We start from the raw sequence: 27,799 nt of genomic DNA, 5'->3' as shown, positions 1-27,799 counted from the left end.
CGCGCGCCTTCGCCGAACGGAGCCTGGAAGGAAGCAATCAATTTGAAAGATGCAGCTGAAGTGCGGTGAGGTGGGGAATCTCCCCAAGTCTTTTACTGGTTTATTCAATTGTTGAACTGCAGTTTTTTTTTAGAACTTTGTTTCAACCTTTGGAAGAGTTAAGATTGGAGGGGGGGAATTTCCACCCCCCTCGGAAAAGCAGCACTTGCAAAATCTCTCCCTCTCACAGGAGAGAGAGAGAGTTAAAAACTTACTTTCACTTCCCCTAAACAATGGAAAAATAATTTTTGACCACAATTGCGAGAGAAAGGATGGTTGAACTGACTCTTCTTTAAACTATGTATGAGAACTTTGAACTTGTTGTTTCCTGACCACCTGTAAAGGCTGAGCCAAGATGGCCACTTCCTCCTTCTTCATTGTCTTTATGAATGAAATTCCTCCTTTGGAAGATTTTATGGCTCTGAACTAGTCTCTACCCCAGAGATCTCCAGGAGCCTCTCTAAATACGTTTTTCCCTTGGATTTGGAATATTTTGATTCACCTGTTTGATCTAGTCTTGTATTAGAAGATTTATTCTCCCTTGGATTTGCCTGCCTTGTGATCTCTACCGGCTGTGCTCTCCCACAGACGCCATTTCTTTGCACAGATTAATAACTATCTCTGAACTTTATGATGGGTCCAAAGAAATTACCGCCTGGCAAGGCTTCATCGGCCCCGACATCTTCTACGTCTAGTCCAATTACTCAGCAGTCACAACTGGGGTCATTTCTACAACCTAAAGCCCCTGAAGAGAGTACAAAGGACTTATCTATTCACCAGATGCTTCAATGTATCTTAAAGGGACAGTACGAAATGAAAAAACAACTGAAAGACTTAAATGATCAGCTCAGAGAAACGAAACAACAAGCCACATGGAATGAACAGAGAATAGATGTACTGGAGGAGGGTGCGGTCGGGATGAGGGACGAGGTTAAGACAATCCAAAGGGGGAATGTAGAATTTGAAAACCACATGATAAAAATAGAATTTGAAAGGATGTCTTTTTTCCTTAGGTTCCAAAACTTGCCAGAAGTTGAGAACAAAGATCTTAAGGAGATTATGACCACAATACTAGCAGACTACATTAATAGAGATAAACAACAGTTGTGGTGGGATATAAACTTGATTTATAGGATTAATTCAGCATATGCAAGAACACACAATGTTCCAAGAGAAGTTCATGTTAAATTTCTTAGAAAGACTACAAGAGATGAGGTTCTAGGAGCTCAAAGGGGAGGACCACTAAAATATAAAGATAAAGAAATAACCATTCTTAAACAGATTCCAAAGAAAGTAAGAGATAAGAGGAAGAAATATTCCTCTTTAGCAAAAAAATTATATAATAAAGGGGTCTGGTTTAGGTGGTTATTACAAGAAGGCATGTTGATTTTCTGGGAGGGCAGCAGAATTAGAATTAATACAGTTGTGGAGGCGGAGGCTTTCACTAAAAAACACAGTGCTATCCTAGATGAAATGGGGGATGGTACACAAGAGGTGAGGGAGGGAGGGGCTGAGGCTCTGCCAATGGACGGGGCGGGGGGAGGATGCAACAACTAGAAGACTCAGATCACAAAAGTGACTTGAAACATTATTGCAATTGTTGTTATAATATACCTTTACGGAAGTGATACAAAAAATGATTGAAATATACTGATGACTTAGTGTTAAACTTAAAACTGCTAATTTTTATCCAAATGTTGATGTATTTCTATTCTTGTCTGTAAAAGTTGTGAGACTTGGGGGGACTGTTCTCCCCTGCACGATGTAGCTGTCAAAAAATTTTAAACCCTTTTTGACCCTTTTCCCTGAAAAAAATTGTAAAAACCAATAAAACTTGTTTAATAAAAAGAAAAAATGCTACACCCAAAAAAAAAAATCAGGGGAAAATAGTTTCAAAATGCAAATATTTTTCTGAATTAAAAAAGACCCTGCCATTTGCAATACTCATGAATAGGGGAGAATAACAGTGCCTGTCTATGGAAATGATTTTGAACCTGACTTTGGCTAAACAGCATCACAGCTTCTATTACCTTCATTATTTTGTAGAGGAAGTAGCATAACAGCCAAGGAGGAGCTCATGCAGCCATGAAAACCACTCCAGCCTCACAGAGGAGGACACAACAGCATGAGGGGCAGCTCATGTTCTTTTTTCTGCAGACCCCCTCTGGCCACAATTGCTGACAACCAAAAACACCATTTTCTATCGTTTTCAGGTAGGGAAACATAGCAAGTGTAAACTCTAATATATGCATAATGCATTAAAAACACCCCTCCCCAATCTCATCCCCAAGAAATGAGTGATAGTGTCCTAGTGCCTTGTATTTCTCCCAGGAACAAAGTATTTCTCCTCCAACTCCACAACATCTCTGGCTCTTTCTCCAAACTGTTCTGTACTCTCCACAGAAGGTCTCCCACCTGTGATGGACAGCTTCCAAAATGAGGAAGCAACTCAGAGGATTTCTCCTTTGCAAGCTTGAGCCACCACTGATATTGAAAATCAAGGCAGTCTTACATCTCAGGTTCTACCTTAGCTGTAGTTAGATAAAATCTACTGGTGTGCAGTAGACTTTTAGTCACAACATCTTGGATCCGTATTACCACAATCAAGCCATAGGTCAACATTTCTGCCATAACATGCTTTTGAATTGTTTATCTACATGCCCTTCTCACAGCCATTTGCACACACGGAGGATCACATGAACACCAGAATGTGGTCATGAATTTGACACAATGCAGGCGGGGTGGGGGTGGGGAATCAGCTTCTTGGTTCATTGTACACTGGTTCTCCCCTTTCATAGTTCCTTCCATAGCTTTCTTGCTAAAAGCTAACACTTTTCTCTGTCTTCCAGGTGGCATATTATTGGTATTTTCACCTTTCTGTTGCCATACTGCCCCGGCTTCTTTGCCTTTCTTCCCCTTGTCTTGTCTTACCTGTCTGGGTCAGCATGGGTGATAGAAATTCGGGGAGGGATGCGGAGTGGCAGAGTGGTTGGCCTCTGGACGTTGTCTGGCTCCGGTGAGCGTGCTCTGTCTATGGGTTTCCATGGAGGGACCTGCAAGTTGGAGGAGAGGCGTCTCCGTCCCCGACGTAAATCCGAGCCCAACATGCTGGAGGAGGTATAAGAACGGCTGCACCAGTTGGGGTCCAAATTGTCCTTGGGCTTCTGCAAAGAACAAAAAGAAAGAAAGAAGCTTATACTTTTTGATGGGATTTCAGATATTTAGATCCCTAGCAAAGCGCAGCTAGGTTTCCACCAGAGATGAATATGACAAGCAGGGGAAATATAGTGGGGATCAGATTAGCATTTTTAATATTTTATTTCTGAGCCCAGCCCTGATCGCTGCTGATCTGGCAGAGCAGTCCTTCCGTGAAGAAGCACAATTGGAAGTCATTAAACACAACAGAACACCATTTTGCCTGCCTATTAGTGCATGTCTAGGAACTGGTTTTAATTTTACACTTTTTGCTTGAGATGCAACTCCAAAACCAGCAGCAGCTGTCTTTTTTCTTTTGTAGAATTGGCAATGAAGATATCGAAGTGGTGGATAATTTCTGCCTTTTAGGATCAACCATCAGCAGTAAAGAAACAAGCAGTCAATCCCACCCCCACACGCACACGCACACAGCATATTAGCAGTTGGTAGAGCAGCCTTAAAGCCTTGAAAAAGTCACATGGCATGAAGTGTCTAAGTCTACAAAGATCAGTCTAATGCAAGCAATATTTCCTGTGATCTTCTATGGAAAGGAAAGTTAAAGCAGGACAGAAAGAATATTGAACATTTTTGAACTTTTGGTGTTGGAGACTACTGATTATACCACAAACAGCCAAGAAAACAAATAAATAGATTATTGAACGAATCAATCCAGAGAATTCCCTTGGGCATAAATGATCAGGTTCAAATGATTATGTGAAGACATAGCTCTCTGGGGAGGGAGGGAGAGAACAGGGCATCCCTCAGCAAGGTGAATAGATACTGTTACAATGGTGATGGGTGCACTACTGTAGAGGGACCAGGTTGGGAGACACATTGTCATGGAGAAAGTCTGGCTATGTAGTTACTAGGAGTCAACAAGGACTGAATGGAACATAATCAAAGAAAAATTCTAACTCCAGAGGACTAATTATGTCCGTCTATTGCAACAAAACAAAAAAATCTTGTGATACTGTATTAAGAGTACAGTACTCTTACTCGGATAATTGCCACAACGGTCTTGCCTGATTAGATGCTTTCAACAAGGTTGGCGCAGAGTTATCTTAAATTAACCTCAGGTGTAATATTCATGTATAAACATATCATGGTCCTAAAAGTAAACAGTATAACCCTAACACTTAAATATATGCAGCTTAAGCTTTTACCCTTGGACAGGCAGCTGCAATTCCAAGTTACAGCCAATGAGCTGGAACATAGACAATAATTTAATGGCACAATTCTCAAAATAGTATCCCAACCTGTTTTGTCCAAAAGGGCTCATTCAAATGAAAGTTCATGGGATCGCAGCCACCAGACATTATAGTGCTTGCATAATTTCCTAATTAATATGGATAAACCTATGCTACACTTTCACATCTAAGAATTGATCTATTTTGATTGAAGCAGTAGGCCCTATTTTTATGTCTACTTTACCCATACTTTATAAATTAACTAAATGATGAAAGAAGGAATTATGACAGACCAAAATTTCTTAAATAATATTCCATTAACAATGTTGACATCCAATGATGCAAACTCTTCTGTGCCTGGAAATATTTATAATGTATAGCAAAATTTGTGACTCCAGAAAATGAAGCCTGACTTTGTATTTAACCTTCACCTTTACTCCGGTTGCCTTCCGTTCTGGTTTCTAAAGGTGCTTTGTGTTTTTCCAATTTCCATCTGTTCTGTTTCACTGCACATTGAAGTGAGAGCATTGCCTGAGGGACTGTCTATATTCAAAACAAAGATGCATGATTTCCCTTAAGCATTTCCTTGCCCTCCAATTGTACTTCTTTAATTACTTGGTCTTATAAAATTGGTGGAAGGCCCATTTTCTGATCTTACCTACTGGTGTTCTGGTATTCTTTCACCAGCCACATATCCTCATTGGCAGGATTTGGGAGAGAAGAGACAGAGCTGCAACGTACGTGCCAACACTGAATTGTGGTTAGAACACAACATGGCAAAAAACTGCTATGTGTGAAAAATCAGCCTCCCTCCATTTGATGACTTCTGAATGTGCTAAAATGTTATACCTCCAATTATTCCCACTTGAGTTAAGGTTATGGGGAGCTGATGTCCAAACACAAATAGGACCAATTGGGGAAGGACAATCAGTCAAATGTCAAAGGTCTGGAACTTCTATTTATAACAACCTTTACATGGGGAAATTTTCCGATTATAGGTATGTTCATTTTGCTAGTATACAGTTTTTAAGCTTCTTTGTTTCTCTCTGTGTGTGGGAGAAGGAGGAGGGAGGGTGGGTGAGAGAGAGAGGGGGGGGGAAGGAGAGGGAAAGAGAGGGAGGGATGAATTAAAATGAGGTTATAGAATTCTGTTAGTAGATCTCTGATCTGAATTCTAAAGAGGATTTGACAACAGATCTTCTCCCTAAATACTTGGAGCCTGTAACAAGAGGGATTGTTTTTGGTTTTTGTAATATCTGCTGGTGCATTTCAAATAACACAAATAATTATAATTGTAACATATGTCTGATCAAAAGGAAACTAAGCCCTCTAGTAAGACATCAGAACTTCGCATATGGAGAATGGTATTTGAAGAGACGAGAATTTAACATTCACATTTCACAGCTAACTCTAGGAATGGTTCTAGAAGAAGCTGTATTACATGAAGCTAATCTTAAAGGATGTGTGGGTCATTTTCCTGATAAACTCCCTGTACCCTTAACGCCTCTCTTGTTAAAAATGTCATTTTGCGGCAGTTGTGAGAACAGTTATTACGTCAAGCACTCAACCACTGATTTAAAACAGACTGATGAAAAGTCTATTAAAAAGTCTATAAAATAGAACTTGCCCTTTCTGAAGGGAAAAGCTCAAGCCCAACTAAGCCTCATTACCAGTGTCCCATATCTACCCTCCCAATGCTTTCAGATTGTTGTACTATTACTGTAATTTGTTGAACCAAGGCAGAGCAAAAGACAGGAAGAGAGAGAGAGAGAAAGAGATTCATAATTCTATGCAGGCAAGAGCCAACCTTTTTGCCCAAGGGGCATGGAGATTCCCCCGAGTATCTTGCTTATGGTTCAATCCTTTCCCCTTGACAATAACATCACTCATCTACAAGCAAGTATGGAACTACTTTTGCAAATGAAAGAAGCAAGAAAGCACCCTTCCTTTTGTATGGACAAAAGTGTCTGCAAGAAATGAGGCTTCCAGGATTGACAGCTACATCAGGGGCAGGAGACAGTCTGAAACAGCTGTCTCCTGTTCCTGCCACTGCCAGGCTTCTGCATGGTTGCCTTCCTTCTTGAGCATCCTCTCTTTTTGACTTAAGAAATGGGCCTCAAAAATTAGTTCCTCCCTAACGAAGTTTTATACTCCAGGAAATTATTTCTAAACAATAAACTGTGTTTAGAGTGGAGCTGTTAACTCCATTAAGTGTTCTTGAACACTGTACTGTTTTAACTGGGCAATTAAATCAGATCAATGCAAGACAGCGAAATCACTTCAAAAGTGTTGTGAAATTGATAACCACACTGCCCTGCATTCTGGGCCAGTTTCTAATGCTAATAAGTCGTGTTGTTTTAAAATAAGATTTTCTCCATGACAAGAACAGTTTTTATTTCTAATATTTTATGTCACTGCTCTTTAACTGTCAAGATGAGACTTATAAGCATATCGTGTCACAATTTTACATTTGTTGTTTCTAATAAGAATTTTAAAAACGGGGCAGGGGAAAGAAGAAGGACAGAAAGACAATCAGGCAGATAGAACTTGTATACTTAAAATATAGTCTGAAAGGCCAATCATGAATTTGAAAAATCTTCACTAATTACATTTTATGAATTACAATTTATGGGTTCACACAACACACTAAGCCATTGTTTTTTGCACACATCATCTATACCTACAGTAGCATATTGTGAAATCAAGTCAAATTGTGACTAATTCATGGAATCCAAGGACCCTTCCAACTATATTATTTTGTAAATTACGAGTTGAAATATAAATGTGATATATGAATTAGTCGATCTCTGTAATAGTAGCCCTCTGGATTTGGCTGTATTCTTTTCATTTTACAAACTGAGACCAACAGGATGTAGAGCATGCTCTAAGCCCATGATTTTCAACCTCAGCAACTTTAAGATGTGTGGACCTCAACTCTGATTGGGGAATTCTGGGAGTTGAAGTCCACACATCTTAAAGTTGCTGAAGTTCAGGAACACTGCTCTGAGCCACCAAATGTCTGGAGAGGAGCCTAATTACCACCAGCCGAGTGCAATTTCTTCCTGTAACTACGCAACTGTTCCTTACGCCTATTAGCTCTCCGGTACTGGGCATCCAGGAACAACTCACTGCTGACGTCCGGATCACGCTCCCTTGTCTCCTCCCCACTGGTCCAAGGCTCAGACGCCTCCTGGTGGCCAACCAGCCTCTCTGTGCCCTGCTCAGAGTCGGAACCCTGTCCAGGGTCCTCCACATCTTCCAGAGCCAACTCATAGGGACCCTCACTGTCGGAGTCTGGTGGCAGCTCCAACGGCTCCTGCTGGGCCACAACACCAATCTAACACTGGCGATGAAGGTGGGATTGGAAGGCAACTAGGCGAACCAAAAAGAGCGTAGCAATCCAGCAAGCACATCCAGCCCGGGGGTGAGTGTGGCTTCGAGCAGCCATTTTTGAGCGGCAAACTCAAAATGCCCTCAAAATGGCCATGCACGCCCCACCGACTCCATATGACCCAGTCACTGAGCACTGGGAATTGTACATGCTACGATTTGACTGCTTCCTCGAGGTAAATGGCCTCATGGGCCTTTCTGAAGGCCACAAGAAGAACATGTTCCTCAGATACTGTGGCCGGGAAGTGTTCGAGATGGTGAAAGACCTCTCTGAGCCAACACCACTTCAATCAGTCGCCTGGCCTGTGCTCCAGCAGACACTAAGGACCCACTATGCCCCCAAGCCGTCTAAGCACGTTCGCCAGCATGAGTTTAACATCAGGAACCAGAAAGAGGGCAAGTTGATTGAGTACGTTGCGGCGCTCCGCAAGGCCACAGCGTACTGCGAATTCCAACACCTGTACGAGCTGATTCTGGACCCCATAATTTGTGGTATGAGGGACATTAACCTACAGAGGAGATTACTCGCTAAATCTAACCTCACTCTGCAGATCGCCTTGGACGAATCCAGGCCATATGAATCAACTGTCAAATCTACTGAGATTCTGCAGTGCCACAAGACGCACAAAAGAGTACATTCGCATATCGCGAGGTTGTAGAGCCCGAGAGCTCAGAGGGCTAGAAGGGTTATAGCTGCCGCATGCGCAGTAGCCACGCCCAGCCCGCACACAAATGCAAACAACGTCTCCCGCCTTGCGCTAGCTGCGAAGGAGACCATGCCAGATCGACTTGCCCTTTCCACGACGCAACCTGCCAGTGCTGCGAGTGAAAGGGGCACATCACCAAGGTGTGCCGGAGCGAATTCCCTGCCACTACCTGGCAGCCTAGAAGCGCACCAAACCGCCAACAGAGGCCCAACCAAGGGGCATGGTGGAAGCCATCATGGCGCTCAGAGGGTGACAATAGAGTCACCTACCATACGTCAATTGGCCAAATCTGCACCAGGCAGCCAAAAAAGCTGAAGATCACAGTCCTCATCGAGGACGCTCCATGTGAGATGGAGATCAACACCGGATCATCACTGACCATCATGCCGTGGTCTACCCTAAAGCAGGCTATCCCTAGCCTAAAGAAGCAGCATCTCCGCACCCCTGATATCCGCCTACGAGATTACCAGGGAAATCGGGAAATCGCCAAGGCACCTTCCAGGTGAAGTTCAAGCAGTTCAGTGAAAAACTCCCAGTGACAGTGGTCAGTGGCAACCTGCAGAGCCTCCTAGGGCTAGATTGGTTCAAAGCCCTGGTCCTAGAAGTGAAAGACGACGGTGTTGAAGCCATCTTCCCCGTTCGGCGTTGGTGCTGTCCTCAGCCCCCGCATGTCCAACGGAACCGAAGCCCCTATTGCATTTTACTCCAGGACCTTGTCTGCCGCAGAGTGGAACTACAGACAGCTGGACCGTGAGGCTTTGGCTGCAGTAGCCGGAGTAAAGAGGTTGAGTATCTATATGGCCAGGACTTTGAACTGGTTACTGGACCACAAGCCGTTGTTGGGCTTACTGGCTGGGGACCGATCTACCCCAGTGTCATTATCATCCCACATGACCAGATGGACCATCTTCCTAGCTGCCTACTCCTACTGTCTCATCACCAACCAGGCTCCACTTTGGGGCACGCTGACACTCTAAGCCGCTGCCCGCTCCTGGAACTTCTTGCTGACCCTACCCCCAAGATGCCAGTCCTCCTCATTGACTGCCTTGAGACTGGGCCTGTCTCATCCAGTGACGTTGCCTGTCACTCTGCAAAGGACTCCACCATCAAACAAATTTTGAACTGGGTGTGAAGGGGGTGGCCCAAGGGGCCTGTTGGGGCTGATTTAAAAATGTATTTTGCCAAATGTGATGAGTTATCGGTTGTAAATGGCTGTTTACCGTGTGGGGACTGGGTTGTTGTTCCACCCAAATTGTGCATTGCAGTATTAGAGGCTTTACACTTAGGGCATCCTGGAATTGTCAGGATAAAGTCTTTGGCTAGGAGTTACGTATGGTGGCCTAACATGGACAGGGAGATCGAAGAATGGGTGGCTACTTGTACACCATGCCAGGAGTCCAGACCAGCTCCCCCAGAGGCGCCCGCTAAGGAGTGGGAGCGACCTCAAGCACCATGGTCTAGGGTGCACATTGACTTTGCTGGCCCAGTTCACCGCCAGACATTTCTCGTAGTTGTGGATGCCTACTCGAAATGGTTAGAGGTAGTCCTGATGACCTCCACTATGGCAGAAGCGGTCATCAAGGTGCTACAGAGACTTTTCTCCATGCACGGCTTGCCCAACGTCTTGGTCTCTGACAACGGGCCCCAATTCACAGCCATGCAATTTGAGACCTTCCTAGCATCTCAGGGAATCAGGCATGCCATGGTTGCGCCATTCTATCCAGCCTCCAATGGTCAGGGAGAGAAAATGGTGAGATCTGCAAAAGAGGCCCTCTCTAGGATGGGCCCGGGAGATTGGCAAACACGGGTTGACCACTATTTGCTAATTCAGCACATCACATCCAGTGCCACTACATGGAGAAGCCCCTCCAAGCTTCTCATGGGTCACCGGCTAAGGTCCCACTTAGACCGGCTACACCCCAATTATTCTGCCTCATCACCCCCAGACTCCACAAGCAAGATTCGGACATTTAGCGTAGGGTATACACCCACAACTACGCCGGGGGAACTCTGTGGATTCCTGCCACAGTGATAGGCATCACCGGCCCTCGCTCTTACCTCTTACAGCCCGAGGATGGTAGGAATTGGAGAAGGCACATTGACCAATTCCGTGGCCGCCTCTCCAACTCCACTCTTAGACAACCAGAGGTAACTCCTGCATGAGTTAGTCAAAGCCCTACCCAAACGGAGCAAACACTCACTCCTTCCATGGCCAGCTCAAGCCCGAGGGTACCAGGGAACTTATCTGGTTATGTTGCAGGCCCGCAGCGAGCTCCAAGCGAACCGGCTCCAGCAAACAGGTCCATCCGACCTGTCCAAGGAAACCCATCCTACTGAACTGCACAGGTCAGGCAGAGCTACCCAAAAGCCCGCCTACCTGCGTGACTACGTAACAAGTAGAATTATTCCATCCAAGAGGGGAGGGGTGTTAGATACTTGTTCTAACTATAGTGGTTTCCACCAAGGTCCTCTGTTCCAGCGGGAACAGAAGTTTAATCCTATTGGTCGAAGGGTCTGACAGCTCCCTATAAAAGGGCTGCTGTCAGACTCAACCTTCGCTGGATTGTTCTCACTTGTTGTACTTAATAAAGAGCTGTTGTTACCTTTAAGCCTCTGTTTGCCTATCCATTACCCAATCTAACAAATCCCTAGCGCCACGTAATGGAGGGAGCTCCCGTTACTTATCCCAGCTTCTGCCAACCTAGCAGTTCAAAAGCTTGTAAAAAATGCAAGTAGAAAAAATATGAACCACCTTTGGTGGGAAGGTAACAGTGTTCCATGCACCTTCGGTGTTGAGTCATGCTGGCAAAATGACCACAGAGACGTCTTCGGACAATGCTGGCTCTTCGGGTTTGAAACAAAGATAAGCACCATCCCCTAGAGTAGGGAACAACTAGCACAAATGTGCAAGGGAAACCTTTACTTTAACCTTTAAACCATATCATTGCCAAGCATACCCCATGGGCATCCTCATGAAACCTCCAAGACCTGAGCTTAATCTGGGAGGCTTTATTATTTTTTTTAGAACTGCACTCTGGTTAGAATTCTTATACAGCCATTTCCATGAACTTCCCCAGTAGTAAAAGCAAAAATGACCAACCCCACCATCCCTCACCAAATAAACAACTCCTGTGTATCCATTAAAGGATGCAGATTCCATCCCCATGGGAGGAGATGGGACATTTTTCCCTTCCTCCCTCTATTGACTTTGTCAATATTTAATATTGCTGGATGAGAGCTAAAGGTTTCTAAATTTGTTATATATTGTATACAAGACTTTGCCTGGATTTACATACCATATGAAATTATGACCTGGTTTGCATTTAATTCAAGATAAGTTGAATTAGGAGGTTAATCAGTCTAAAACTATGGTTGTTGGATTGACTTATTCTTGGGTTGTTGTTTTTTTTTGCTTTATTCTTTGCTTTTGTCCCTTTGCTGAAATTTTTGCAATTACAGTAGAACCTCCGGTCATGACCGTAATCCGTTTCAGGACTTCGGTCGGCACCCGATTTGGTCGTGACTGGAAGCAAGACTGATAGCGCATGTGCGCACACACAAAAAGGCGCAGAAGGGGAAATTGCTGGGGCAGCAAAAATCGCTGCAGCTGCGTTTGATCGCCACCCAAGGATGCGTTCATGACCAGAGTGAAACATTTAGCAGATTTTTTGGTGGGCACCTGATTTGGTTGTGGTCAGAAAGTTCATAACTCGAGGTTCCACTGAACAAGCAATTTAAAAAAGGAGGGAAACCATACCAAAGTCAGACAAATGGCTCCTTTGCTCATCTGCAACACTGGTGATGTTACCTAGTTTGGTAATGAAATGTCCATAAGAAAACCAACAAGTTCAGAAAAAACCAAGAACTTCCTAGTTTGACCCTGAGGTATAAAATATCCTCTTTTATCCATAAGATTGAGTCTTATCAAGAATTCTAACTTGTAATCATAGTTGTAAGTAACTCCAAGATGTTAGTGATGCATCATCATCATCATTCCCATTTCTTCTTCTTGATTTTATTCAAATTACTAAGTCTGGCAATTATTTGTTTGGTTTTTTTAGACATCAGTATGCACAACTGAAGCTGTTATGCAGCTATCAGTGATTTTAGGATGAGAGATCATAAATATGTGGCTAACCTTTAGTTCTATTTCCCCATAACATCTGAATAAGGAGGTGCTGAATTACTGAATTGCTGAACTGTATACTGGATACGTTGATATTTAAAGTACAGTCCATATCAAACTGAAAGTCCAAGTGATTTCTATGGTCAGGTACATTTTTTAACCAACTTAAGTTGGTATAACAGCTGCATTCTGTTATGGTCAGGGACCCAAGTATTGTAATAAATGTGTTCATATTGCCACGTTTGGATTATTATACATGATGTTTGCAATATAGTAATCTGATAAAGTTTGGCCAGAACCTGTTGCTAGTGCAGAATTGCAGAATTATGTTGCTACACCTGGTCATGTACATTTTATACCTATGTTGAAGAAACTGGGCTAGTTACTTAGCATAGTTTCAGCAATTATTTGAAAAGCAATATTCAGGGTTTTGCTCCTGGCAATAGAGACTCTAAACAACTTGGAACCTCTTCCCTTTGATATAGGCAGTCCTCAACCTATGGCAACTGTTTCCACTGCTAAGGAAGGCAGTTGTTCGGTGACTCACATCTGATTTTACAACCTTTTGTCATAGTTGTTAAGTGAATCACTGCAGTTGTTAAGTGAATCCAGATTCCCCCTTTGACTTTGCTTGTTGGAAGCTGATTCTGAAGAGTACAGATGATGATTACTTGACCCTGGGGCTCTGCAACCATTATAAATACATGCCCGTTGCCAAGGGTGAGGCCTGGTTGCAGGTCACTTTTTCCCAGCACCATTGCAGCTTCAAACAACCACTAAACAAATGATTGTACAGCTGTGTGAAAAAGCTGCACGCTTTCAGTTTTAAGATGTATTTCCATGTTTAATTAACTTTTCACTCATAGAAACCACACAAAACTAGTACTTTGATGAAAATTTCTGTAGTCAGATTGAGATACATATTTTTTATTAATATAACCAAAGTCTTTTAAAGGTTTTGAATGAGTTTATGTGCTAAAACAAACACAACTTGAACTTTCGAGAACGTTAGGATCAAAAGTAGCCAATCAGCAGCGAGCTTTGGCTGACCAATCAAAATGCACAGAGGCTAAATCTATGAGCTAATCAATGTTGTCACACTCTCTGACTATAAATAGGCATGAAAAGCATCGAGAAATTTAATTTAGCTCTGGCTGCGGGCAAGGATGAAGGCCTTTGCTTTCACCAGTACTGAGCAGCGGCATTACATCATTGTGCTTCATGAAGGGGGTCACTCTTCATGTAGAGAAATAGCCAAGAGAGTGAAATGCCATCGCACCACAATGAGCAGAGTGATTGAAAAAGTCCAAATAACTGGTTCAGTTGATGACAGGCTCCGCTCTGGAAGACGAAGAAAGTCAGCAAAACGGCAAGATCGGGCTCTGCAACGCATTTCGATGGCTGACAGGAAGCTCACCTCACTTCAGATTACAAGAATTTGGGGTGAAACATGTGATGTAAAAGTGTGCACAAGCACAGTGTGTTGCAGACTCCTTGCCAGAGGGCTCAAAGGCTGCAGGGCTCGAAGTAAACCTTTGCTCAGACGCTCACTGCTCTCGTCGACATGCATGGGCCAAGAAGTATGCCAAGTGGACCAACGAACAGTGGGCCAAGGTCATCTTCAGTGACTAGAGCAATTTCTAATTGACTGGGAATCAGTGCAATAAGTATGTCAGAAGATTTCCAGCTGAAGAATTTAGGCGTACTGCCTGAATCTATCTGTGAAGCCTCCATTGCACGTGATGATCTGGGGCTGTGTTGCAGCTTCTGGTATTGGTCGGATACAAATCGTGCAGGGAATCATGAATTCCAAGCAGTGTGTTGAAGTCCTGGAAAAGACCATGCTTCCCTTCAGTTCAGCAACTTGACAACGCTCCTTGTTATCAAGCCAAGTCCGTCCAGCAGTGGATGAAGAAGCATGGTGTTTGACTCCTGGATTGGCCAGCTCAGAGCCCGGATTTGAACCCAATTGAGAACTTGTGGGCCAAAATTGGTTATGAAATAAGCAAGAAGCATCCGAAGACAAAAGCAGGAGCTGATTGAATCCATTATTGCAGCCTGGCACCACATTGTCACCAAAGATCACGTGCAAAGGCTTATACAGTCTATGGCGAAGTGATGATGCCTGGTGATAAGCAATAAGGGCTGGCCAATTTCATATTAGTAACCATGTTTGGTTATCTAAATGGTCCTTTTCAGGGCCACAAACAATAAAAATGTTAACAAAACACTAGCATCGGCCTTAGTAATTGCAACACGTATGCCACTGAGTATGCATCAGTTAATCTGTTTTCATAGTCATTGTAAGCATGCAAGAAAATTCACAATCCCCACTCAAACAGCACCAAATTGCAAAAAACTTATACTTTTCACTTAAAAACCACCAGTATTTATTTCAATAAAACAATATTTGCATAGCAGCATAAAATATCATAAAATCAATGGCCTATCCAGTGGTGGGTTCCGAATCCCATTCCAAGCGGTACTGTTGCAATGGGCCTGGCATCGTCCACATGGACATGTGCAGAGCGCACACGCACAGCGTGCGCATGCGTCTTGCCATCCAGCCTCTGCGACGCTCCAGCTGCTCGGCAGAGGGTCATGCAGGCACTGTACGTGTCCAAAGTCTTTAAAGACAGGTAACGAGCTTGGGCAGGCAGGTGGGCCCTCTGGAGCACCGGACCGGAGCGGTACCCGGTGCTCCGGGCAGGCTCTGGTACACCTGTACTGGGGCATACCGCCTGCAACCCACCACTGGGCCTATCCCAAAAATGCCCCAAAAGGACTTTTTCACACAGCTGTAAGTCGAAGACAATCTGTATTCAGAAACTTACTATTATGTGTCTTAAGTACGCACCATTTCTTAGCCAGGCCTTCCCGGCATGAACAAAGTTCTTGTAAGATGCTGCTAATATTATCAGAGATAATATATCATAAGTCTTTTGTTGCCTTTGTTTTTTACAAACATCAGGGTCTTCTCCAATTATTCTTGTTATTATGTGTCGAAAATATTAAGCTTTAGTGTCTTTTTTATTGCTTCCAGTAAGCGGTCTTCTTTTAGTATTGAATGATTAACTTTTCTTATGGTCAGAGATATTTTCAACAATTTCCTCCTACATCACATTTCAAAGTCACCGATTTTTCTTTATTTAGTCTTTCTGTTGATCCAGTTTTCATATCTGTATGTTACAACCGAGAAAAGCATGCCCCCTTAGAAAATATGCAGTTTTGCTGTCAGTGTAATGTCTCTGCATGTTAATATTTTTTTGTAGCTCTGATATAGTTTTCCTCTTAAATAGCAAATGTCTTCATTTCATGATTTTTTCCACTGTTTTTTATTGTTTTTAGTTTTTATAAATTGCCCTCGGTGTCTCAGAATGGGCAGCTATAGCAAATGTAAATGAATAAATAATATCTGTGTCCATCTCTGTGAATTTTTGAGGCTTTAACTTCTTTATCTGTTTGATTCAGGTTATCATTTCATTTTGACGTAATCTTAGGGATTCTCTCTAGTTCAGCATTTCTCACAATATATTTTTTGTGTAAATTCAATAAACAGGATGACGGTATAATAACTCTGGCACAATAATACCTTTCTCAATTATGAAACAAATAAGATGTTTTATATTCTACTTCAACTGTTGCTTCTGGTCATCATACAAATTCTTTGAAAAGGCAGATTTTTAATAGAGATCCAGCCTTTGGGATCGATATCTTTCAATACATCAAAGAGAGGCCTCTTTTCAGAACTCCCTTGCACATTTGCTATTGTTGATTAAATGTGATTTGGGGTTTCTCTGCCTTCTTCTTAATTCACCTGGTACATCTAACACTTCTTTCATTTCTTGTACAGGTAGTCCTCAACTTACAACAGTTCATTTAGTGACTGTTTGAAGTTACAACCGCATTGAAAAAAGTCACGTCTGAACGTTTTTCACACTACAACAACCATTGCAGCATTCTTATGGTCATCACTTCATCAAAATTCAGATGCTCTTTTTCTTAGATTTCAAAACATACCTGAAATGGAGGGTGAAGACTTAAGGGAGATTATGATAACAATGCTAGCCGATTATATTAAAAGAGATAAGCAACAGCTAGGGTGGGATATGGATTTGATATACAGAATCAATTCAGCATATGCTAGAACACACAATGTTCCAAGGGAAGTTCATGTTGAATTTTTTAGAAAGACTACAAGAGATGAGATTCTAGGAGTTCAAAGGGGGGAACCTTTAAGATATAAGGACAAAGAAATAACCATTCTGAAACAGATACCAAAAAGAATAAGAGATAAGAGGAAGAAATTCTTCTTTTTAACTAAAAAATTATATGAAAAAATATCTGGTCTAGGTGGCTAATTCCAGAAGGCTTGTTGATTTTCTGGGAGGGGGGTAGAGTGAGAATTAATACAGTAATGGAGGCAGAAGCCTTCATGGAAAAACATAAGAACCTCCTAGATGAAACAAGAGACACTGCACAAGACAGGAAGGGGGAAGGATCCATGGCTCAGTCAACAGACAGGGGAGAAGAGACAGCAATGAGACTTAGGTCACAGAAATGATTTAAAAACACATCGCAATTGTTAATATAATGAAATGGTTAGAAGTGATATAAAGTATGGTTGAAGATATCAAAGAATTTGAAGTTAAACTGCTAATATGTATGTAATAATGATATTTTGATATATATAAAATAAGAGAGAGATGTAAGACTCGGGGGAGGTACCAGCTTCCGTTTGATGTAGCTGTCAAAAATTTTCTCCACATTTATGTACCCTTTTCCCCAAAATATTTGAAAAAACCAATACAACTTTTTTATTAAAAAAAAATTCAGCTGCTTTGCAACTGACTCATATTTATGACAGTTGCACTGTCCCAGGGTCATGTGATCGCCTTTTGCGGCCTTCAGACAAGCAAAGTCAATGGGGAAGCCAGATTCACGTAACAACCAGGTTACTAACTTAACAACTGCAGTAATTCACTTAACAACTGTGGCAAGGTCATAAAATGTGGAAAAATTCACCTAATGTCTCACTTAACAACAGAAATTTTCAGCTCAATTGTGACTATAAATCCAGGGCTACCTATATATGTTAATTTTTAAAAATAATTTTAATAACAAGTGTTTCTATTTTTATCATTATTGGGGATGTTTTATTGGATATGGTATCCTACCCAGAGTCACTTATTGTTCAATGGGGGCCATATAAATTTGATCAATAAATAAAATTAGTGATCTGAAGCACAATCTGAAGCTTGCTGAAAGTGCTCCATCTTTGTTTGCAAAATATATAATCAATTTGATTTTGGTGTTGTCCATCCAATCATTTCCGTGTGCAGAGTCATCTTTCCAGTTCCTGAAGAAGGTTTTTACCATAAATCAAAACTCTATTAGCTGATTCATTTCAAACACTGAGGCACAGTTTTTCCTTATTCCAGATATTTGCTTTTTACCTGCAACTTTAGCATTCCAGTGTTTGGAGCCCCCTGCATCTGGCAAACCACAGAAGCAAGAACTACACAGATTTCAGGAAAGCATCCTTAGAGATAGCCTGGGGTAAAAAAAATGTATATAATCTTGGGAAATGTAAATTCTCAGTCAGACTTATAAAAATTAATTAGTCTTTGGAATCTGTGTTTCTCCTGTCCTCTCACGTTGGGCTCTGCTGCCTCTTCTCATTTAAATCACACTCTTCCTCCTCCTCCTCCTCCTCCTCTGCTTCCATTCCACAGTCTCTCGCACATCTCCTATAATCAGTAATGATGTCTTTTTGGTAGGTTGGAGTGTTGTGTCAACAAGACATTGCAAATCACTGCAGAACTGTTTAGCTTCCATTTCTTTTGTATCTATAATTAGGACATAGAATTGCATAGTCTTCCGTTGGATTTGAATTGAGGTCACTCTACCATCTCTGAGGTTGCATCTGAGCACTTTTTGTCAATAATGATGACCACTCCATTTCTTCTATTATTTTCTTGCTCTGATGTTCCTTATACTAAAGTGTATTAAATACAAAAAATGTGGTGAGATATTGAAAACTGCAATGAGGCTAGTGTCCTAATTCCAAAACGCAATTGCCAATTTAAAGTAGAAAGAGGTATGTGAAAGGAAGCCTAACAATAACAAAATAACAGAGTTGGAAGGGACCTTGGAGGTCTTCTAGTCCAACCCCCTGCTCAGGAAGGAAACCCTATACCATTTCAAAGAAATGGTTTCCAATCTCTTCTTAAAAACCTCCAGTATTGGAGCATTCACAATTTCTGAAGGTAACTCGTTCCACTGATTAATAGTTCTAACCGTCAGGAAATTTTTCCTTAGTCCTAGGTTGCTTCTGTACTTGGTTAATTTCTATCCATTGTTTTTTGTCCTGCCTTCAGGTTATTTGGAGAACAGGTTGACTCCCTGTTCTTTGTGGCAGCCCCTTAGATATTGGAACACTGCTATCATGTCATGCCTATGAGTAAGTGAAATAGAGATTTGATATAGAGACATCAGTTCACAATTAATTACATAAGGAGCAGGCCAGGAGTCTACGCTAGGGCTGCACAGCAATTTGCATCCAAAGGCAAAAGGAGGTTTCAAAACTGCCTAGCTGCAGTTCCTTAAATCAAATATATATTTCCCATGTGATCCTTGGAACTGACACAGTTTCTTTAAGATGTTTTAGACACACGGTACATGAGCATCTCTATGCACTCCAACTAACTTTTCACTTTCAAATGTAAAGCGTGTACAACTGTATAATTCAAAGAAAGGAAGCAGAAATAATTTAGGCCACCAACAAAAGCTAAAGATAACTTGAATTAAATGAGAACCAACCTTGTCAGTTTATAATCTCGTTCAAAAGTGTTACATGCCACCTGCGAACAAAATCTGTTCCTGAGTCACAGTGAGTTTCAATGATGTCAGCATTTGACCTTACTAAACTTTTTTGGGAGGGGGGTGTGTCTTCAAACAAAACAAAAAACCCTGCCTGAAAGTTGAGAAATATATATAAAGTGTTGAAAAAGGAAAAAAAAGTATATGAGAATCTGCCAGCCATGATGCTCAGAGGACACCTAGTCAGCAAAAGAACCAATGTGACCTGTGGTTATTGTTTAGTATAGAAATAGATGAGGTAATAATATCTGCCCTCAAGGAACAAAAGAACATTCATATATATCTTCCACCAAATTATCATTCTGCTGCTAGCCCCTCCCTTTCTCTCAATATATCTGAAAGGGGGAAAAAAGTCCAGAAATACAAGATTAAATCACTGTGGAGCAGAAGATATTTAAGGAGATAACGGCTCTGAAATGCACTACAATTCTTATTTAAATTAGAGGTTTCTGTTCAGGATTGTGCCTCTATGGTTCTCTATCTCTAATGCTTCAGCCCTGGTCTTCTGCTCCTTCCCTTGGAGAATACAGAGCAAACCTAATGAGGAGCGGAGAACCTGTGAGGCAGGAATAAACTCCAGCTCTCAGAGCAATTGGTATTCTTCTTCCTTGCCCGGTTTTCCTTTCTATATCCATGTGGGAAAAGCAGAGAATCTAATGGAAAGCTCCGTTGTTTGCTGTGATTAGTGCCAACTCTCTTGCCCTAGATTCTGAAAGTGGATCTGTCAGGAAAGCACCTTTCTTCCACTTAGAATTGCTGGCACTTTAAATGCCTTTGCTGGCATGCTGTCCCTCACCAGTGGCCTAGCTTGAGAGATTTTTTTTTACTTCAGTGGCCCAGTCTGCAAAGATATGACTGTAAGCCAAAATCAGATTCTCAGGGATTGACATCAAAATGAGCCCAGCAAAGATTTTGCCCCTGCAAAAAAAAAAAAATAGCACGTATCTTGCTCAGCAAAGGGAAAACTAGGGCAAATCGGTGTACCCTTGGTTATTCCTATGCAGGTAACAGAAGCTTTGCGACAGCTGCTCAAATGCATGCACACAGCATTAAACGAAACTGTCCCAATGGTGCTGATGAGTGTCACTGCGTTTATTTTGATTTGCCAGCTGTGCCTATATTTCTGTGCATACTGAACTGTTTCTTAGCTGTGCTGAGATTTATTGCGCATGTCACAGTTCTTATCTGACAATGATTTATTGCGCATGCACTTTCACATTCCTTCTTAACTTTCACTTCTGATCTTTTGTTCGCCTGCCAAGAGAGGTAGGCACATAGCTCTGCCAAGATGTGATTAATTCAGTTAGCAAGTTTGTATTTTTACTTTCTTTTATATTAAAATGTTTTTTATTAGAACATGCTTCGGGTTTATTTTTGCTTATTCAAGAAGTATACTTCGAGGAGAGGCCACGATCCATCATTATTAATTACAAAGGTTTAAATTATATCCTTATCATGGCACCAGAGGTTGGTTGTCTATTTTATGGCTATAACCCCCAAAATAAGCGCTTGGCCGTAATTTTGGGGAGGTCCTATTATTTTTGAGGTGCAGGAGGCGGCGAGCGCGGTCACCTTATGGCTGCTGCTGTATTGCAATATTTTCGGGAAGAGCTTATTTTCAGGGAAGGGCTTATTTTAGCGCATGTGCTCAAAAGTCCTATTAGGCTTATTATCCAGGGCTTATTATTCAAGGAAACAGGGTAGACATATTAAAAATATGCATGCAAGGGAGAATGATAAGTTTTTCTTCCTCTTTCATAACTGCAGAACCTCAGGCTATCCAGTAAAAACTGATTAGCAGGAGAGGCTGAACGGACAAAAAGGTGTAATTCTTTACATGTCATTAATTTATGTAATTCATAAGCATAAATATGTTAATGGTACTAGCTAAAGGAGTTTCGAAAGGGAACAAGGGCAATGCATGGAAGATAAAATCTATCAGGGGTAATTATCAACATCCAGGAACTATCTGCAGGGAAACGAGATGAGGATGCAATGGTCTCCCTGGGAGGTTCTTAGAAATAATTGGTTGACCCCTGAGAGTAACAAAACACTAGATTAAATAGATCTTTCTTCTAATTTTATTGATGTTGTTGCTAGATATGGTTAAACGCTTACTGGAAACCAGCAGTAGAATTAACAATTGATCATCTCTGAATGGAATAGAGTGTGTGCTGCTATAATATAGTGATGAAGTGTATCTGATAGGGCCTAAACACTCCATTAACAATCTGAATCTGATAGTATAACACAATTAACTTCCAGCCAGTAGAAATGATTTCCAAAATTTCATTTAGGAATTGTGACTTCCAATCAAAACTGGAATTTCTGATGTCAGCTCCTCAAGGTAGGCCAGATCATGATATAAGCTCCAAAGGAAGATTATTCCTATAATTTACTGAAATAGCCTATAATAACTTCATCTAAAGTCTAGTATCATGGCCAACCCTAAGAGAATGATATTTTGGGATGATGAGACATGTGAGTGCAGATGATGAAAAACCAAAAGAAAATACCCCTTCCCCCTCTTTTTTTGTCATCCAGAAATTCCTTCAATGTGACCAACTCTGGATTAGAAGATCGTATAGTCTCTTAGCTGAAATCTAGGCTTGTAGTTTAAAGTTGGTGGTATACAGTATATCAGAAGGCATAGAGCATCCATCATCACAAACACATTCTCAAAATGTAAGTATTTCCCTGGGAAGTCAACAAAGCCATCACGCTGAAGGGCCATGGGAGTTGAGAGTGAAAAGCTTGCAAGCAGAGTTGTTGACATTTCGGTAATGGGAAAGAAACAATATCTTGTTCCCAGTGCACATCTGGATTATGTAACTGTAGTCAGTCAACCCCTAGCACTATGGAAATCTGTAAGGAAGAGGTCACAGAGAGCAGTGTCAACCTATATTATCAGCTGCAAATAAGTTCTTCATTGTAATACTGGCCCAAATCTTAGCATCTGCTCATCCATATTTTCTATCAACATTGGTCTTTTTAATGGCTAAGCACTCAAATTACATTCCTGTATTGTGTTCTCATCTACAAAACTGTTTGTTGTCCCTGGGCCTACACAGGCAGAGAGTCACCTTTTTCTGCCCTGAGTCTAAACAAAAAGTAGCAAAAATAATAACAAGTGCCTGCCTGATATCTGAGGTCTCCTTAACTGTCTGAAGGCCCCCTGAAAAATGCTTCAGAGATGGACCTGTGACATTTCCTGAAGCAAGGCCTAAGAATGATTTGGGCAATTGCTTGCTATGTGACCAACAGATCCATGGATTCAGCCTTTCACAGCTGAGTCAGAAGTATAAGCTTAGCTGTGCAAGATCTTGCTTTATGATCAAGTTCTCCACAGTAAAACCATAAACTGATATCTCTCTTATTTAGTTTCTCTTCTAGAGACAAATTTCAGATTAACAGAGTTGGAAGGGACTTTGTAGGTCATCAGGTCTAACCCCCCACAAGCAGGAGACCCTGCACCATTTCTGACAAATGGCAGTCCAGTCTCTTCTTGAAAGCTTCCAGTGATGAAGCTCCCACAACTTCTGAAAGCAAGCTGTTCCATTGGTTGATTGCTCTCACTGCCAGAAAATTTCTCCTTATTTCTAGATTGAATCTCTCCTTGATCAGTTTCCATCTGTTATTCCATCCGTTATTTCTCTTGATTACTTTAATTTGCAGGCGCACCCTGGCACTGGAATTTGAGAAAACAATTGGAAGGGGAGTTTTGGATGAAGGCATGATGCACCGACCTCCTCCCTTGCTTCAACTCTTCCAATCTGGGATGCACCTGCCCAAGTCTCTCTTGAATACTATCTTCTTTCTCAGGACCCAAGAAGTGTTTCAGCCCTCTTTGTTTGCATAATAATCCTTGCCTGTTTCCCTCAAGGTCATCTCCCCAATTCTCTACATAAAGAAACTAGATTCTTCTGTACACGATATGGTAGGGATTAAATATTAAATGATCTTCGCCTTTTGGTCCTCTGATCCAGAACTTTTTTCCTCTCAAAAGAATATAGTAGGCTCCTTGAATTTTGCTATGGCTCAGTAATTACTGTGCGGTAGTGGCTGTTATGCCAGACTGGGAAAAGAGCAGCTGAGATGTGAATCTATCAGCTCCGCTGCGAAGTTCAGTGGTTCCATTCATATGATGTGTCATGACATGAATAAGTCAGCTTGGCTCACACCAATTACTCTCTGATGTACCAATGGTTGTAGATTGTGGTAACAGTGGCTCTTTTTGAAGTCTTCCATTCTAAACATCATCACAAAGAAAAAAGAAGAAAAAAATTGTGGCGGCACATAGTAAGTGCCATGCATATTGCAGGTGGGCAGATGCCCCTATTCCTGCTGCCTTCTGCCCATTTTCTTCTCACCCTTCTATGTCTACAAAGGGAGAACAATGAAAAGTGTGAAGGACATAAAGACTTTACATTAGAGCACAGGTGTCAAACACATGGCATCACAGCAGGATCATGTGACATATCAGGACTTTTTCCCCTTCACTAAATCGGGCATGGGCGTGGCCAGCGCATGACGCATTTGGCCCGTGGCCCGCAAGTTTGACAGCCCTGCTTTAGAGAAACTGTATTTCCAGGGAACCTTCCTAGAAGTTTCTATGTTTCAGGAGCAAGAAAGCTATGTACCGTATTGTGCAGTTCTGTTTGCTCTGGGAATTAATTTAGTCCCAAATACTTCTGGCATTATTTGACTGGACTATGATGTTCAACCCCATCCCACCTGACTCAGTTATTCAGGCAAGTATAAGCTACTGGATGACTTGGGTAAATATGTCACACAAAATTCTGAAAGGATAAAAATGGGAGAATGGAATAATGTTCTCTGCGGCACTTATCAATCCTTTCTAGAGGCAAGGCAAATAAAAACCTGGTCCTCCCTTTGGTACAGATCATGGCTCATTCCCTCTTTTAAGGGTCAGCTGAACCTCTACTAAGGGAGTGACTGGTTAATGTAATAATAGTCACTCTGGAGATGAAGCATAATTAACCTGCCATCAGCAGCTGCTAAATAAAAGGAGGGAAGGAAAAGGAGAAAGTAAATTACCACCGAGTTATACTGAGCTAGTTGCTCTCAGGATGGGGACTCTGGACTCTCATCAATCTTTAATTCCACTTATAATGACTAACTCATCTATCTGTAGAAACAGGTAGCCAGAAATTGCCTCAGTCATATGGGTAGGCTGGCAAATAGTCAGTTTCTCCTTCTATCTAGTTTCCAGGCTACTTAAAGCATAAGGGAAAGCTATTCCTCCACCCGCCCCCTCTGTTTTCACAGACAAGGATGTTTATTAGAATTCTAAGAAACAAGTATTAGTGGTTTTCATGTGGAAGAAAAGGCTTTCATTTCCCTGTGGACAAGATGAAATCTTGAGCTGCTAGCCTCTAATATCGTTCGTGGGCTTATTAATAAGGCTGTTTTAATTATTTCTCATGAAACAGAGGAACAATTCTGTTATAGCAGCCCCAAAAGTGGGAACTGCCATGCTGACACAAGAATTTCTCAGTTAAATGGAGAAGTGTGAGAGAACTTGCAGGAGGAGGTCTACCCAGAGAGACAGGATAATGTTTGATAAGGAAAAGTCTTGAGGAAAAGAAGCTAACCTATATTACTACAACAACATAGCAATTGCCACAGTCTTGCCATTGTTGGGAAACCAATATTAATGTTGTAAGTAGAGCTGCTGAAAGTCGTTCTCTCATCATGCTAAAAAGCCTCACTGCTGTTAATGGGTATATTTAGTAGTACTTGAAAAGATTATAGTGAACTAAGAATGAATACAATTCAAAAGGCCAGGTTTCAGAATAAATATAATTCCTTTATTTTGTTTTGCAGACCGTGGATAAATTTATGGCTTTAAAACATGATCACAGCTGTAGTGTTATATAATTGTCTTACATTACATTGCCCGATGGCATCCTACTCAGACGGCCCAATTGTTTTGGCATTGCAAAGCTAAAGAAGATTTTAGCTGTGTTAAAATATTAAGAGAAGTTATAGGTAAATGATATAGTAGGTAGTTATATTTTTTAAAAAAATTATACCTAAGAAATCAACCAACGACAAAGAATCAAACAGCAAGCAACTCCATAAAACAATTATATTATGTTAGTGAGCCTCTATGGATTCTGACACATTTCTATTCTCACATGCTTTTGTCCTTTCAAAGAGAAATTTTATTTTGCTTTTAATTTGTGTCTGGTTAATCCATATTAAATATTGAATCTATCTGCCTTAGCAGGTATGTTTAACAGAAGGAGGAACCTCTAACTTTTCAGGTATGGGGGAGCTGAATTTCCAGCATTCATAAGTATTGGTCATTCTGGATGTTGATGCTGGGAGCAGGAATATAGCAGCAGAGGGGCATAAGCAGAGTACAGGCCCCTATTTTTCAGTGGGCCTTTCCCTACTGCTGAGTTTAACTGCTCTCCAACTATTTTTGAGAAAACTCTAGCAGCATGGAACATGTCGCTCCCATTGCCAATCCAATGTTGCCTCCCTAGCTTCCTACCCCTGATGCCACCTGATATCCCTACCTAACAAGACAAACCTAACAGATTCTACACATCTCAAGACTGAATGTTACAAAATCAAAAAAAAGGTGGGGTGGAGAGAGACAGAACATAACATGTACTACAGAGGTCATTTTAAGACTATTTGTCTCATGTCTATTCTCCAAGGCACCCGAGGGTAGAACAAGAAGCAATGGGTGGAAACTAATCAAGGAGAGAAGCAACTTAGAACTGAGGAGAAATTTCCTGACAGAACAATTAATCAGTGGAACAGCTTGCCTCCAGAAGTTGTGAATGCCCCAACACTGGAAGTCTTTAAGAAGATGTTGGATAGCCATTTGTCTGAAACGGTATAGGGTTTCCTGCCTAGGCAGGAGGTTGGACTAGAAGATCTCCAAGGTCCCTTCCAACTCTACTATTGTATTGTATTGTATTGTATTGTATTGTATTGTATTGTATTGTATTGTATTGTATTGTATGTACCATAATGGTCAGTGGGAATGATTTTGGAAGACAGGAGGAAGAGTGGCAATAATCAGTTAAGAGACATCAGAGCCCGTAGAAAGAAAGGGAAGGTGAGAAATGCCTCAGAAGATGAATCCCTTGTTTCTTGGGTAGCAAAGGTGAAGGAGGAGAGATGTACTTTCAGGTTTACAAGCTTCTGTTTATGCAACCTTATAATAAAGATAGAGCTAGTACTTCTGGGTGTGCTTCTTATCTTGGCTACCTTGCAGGGCTGACGTGCACTGGGGGGGGGGGGGGTGAGAAGCAGGCAAAGATGTATCCAGGCACGTATGAAGGCTAGAAGGAGCACAGACAAATGGCCAAGGGTGGGAGACCACAAAGATCCATTACAGCAGGGGTGTCCAAACTTGGGAACTTTAAGACTTGTGGACTTCAACTCCCAGAATTCCCCAGCCAGCCATGCTGGCTGGGGAATTCTGGGAATTGAAGTCCACAAGTCTTAAAGTTCCCAAGTTTGGACACCCCTGCATTACAGTAATGATACACAAATGACAACTGCCCCTCCCAGTGAGAAAAGACCTACTTTCCATGTTGGGATCTACAGTTTGAATGTCAGGATCACTTTAGATATGTAGCTTGCAGCTTATTCTTCGTTTCTTGTTCTATTACAGCTTTTCGGGTATTTGTAATAAAACGAGCTTATCAAAGAGCTGTGCCCTTGAATCCCTGCCTGCTCGTTTTTGAGTTCAAATGAGTCCTTTAGGTAGCAAGGCAGCTCTTTCAATTCCATCATATTTGAAGTAAACATTTGTGAATACAATAGAGGTAAGGTTGGGATTATCGCCACGGTAGCGGTGCAAGAAATGACGACAAATATCTTGGTTTTAAAAAGCGAATGGTCACTTATAATTTAATAAAACAACATGATATATAATGGAGCCATTCTTTTTCCTTTCCTTTCCTTTCCTTTCCCCTCCCCATTCCCCCCAAATTCTTCACAAATTCAGAAGCACTTTGGATTGTGAATTTGTTTTATTTATTTTTTTGATGAATGAGTTTTTCCCATCAACCTGTCATTACACAAATCGGAGTTCAATGAATTGGACAAGGAAAAATTAATAGGGTCACCAAGATGGCTAATGTAGCTTAAATGGGGATCAGGACTGGTTGTCAAGCAGATCTCTTCCCAGATTCTCTTTTTGGGGGAAGTTACATAATAACTGTCCAAAAAGACAAAGGCTTGAAGAAGATGACTCATCCTTCTTTTAGATACATACTTGACTT

The 27,799-nt window shown here is 41.5% G+C and overlaps 1 long non-coding RNA gene across 1 annotated transcript in view; it reads right to left on the bottom strand.

Moving 5' to 3' along the window:
• Positions 1-3,130: 3,130 nt before the first annotated feature.
• Positions 3,131-27,799, bottom strand: part of LOC309393106 — a 129,261-nt gene continuing 104,592 nt past the window's right edge. The window contains exon 3 of the long non-coding RNA XR_014175531.1: positions 3,131-3,203. This is a non-coding gene — a long non-coding RNA (uncharacterized lncRNA). The remainder of the gene's footprint in view (positions 3,204-27,799) is intronic.

Source organism: Natrix helvetica (genome assembly GCF_964273705.1).
Source record: "Natrix helvetica genome assembly, chromosome: 1".
NCBI lineage: Eukaryota > Metazoa > Chordata > Lepidosauria > Squamata > Natricidae > Natrix > Natrix helvetica.
Note: the sequence above shows the minus strand (reverse complement) of the source record. Positions and strands in the feature narration are given on the sequence as shown.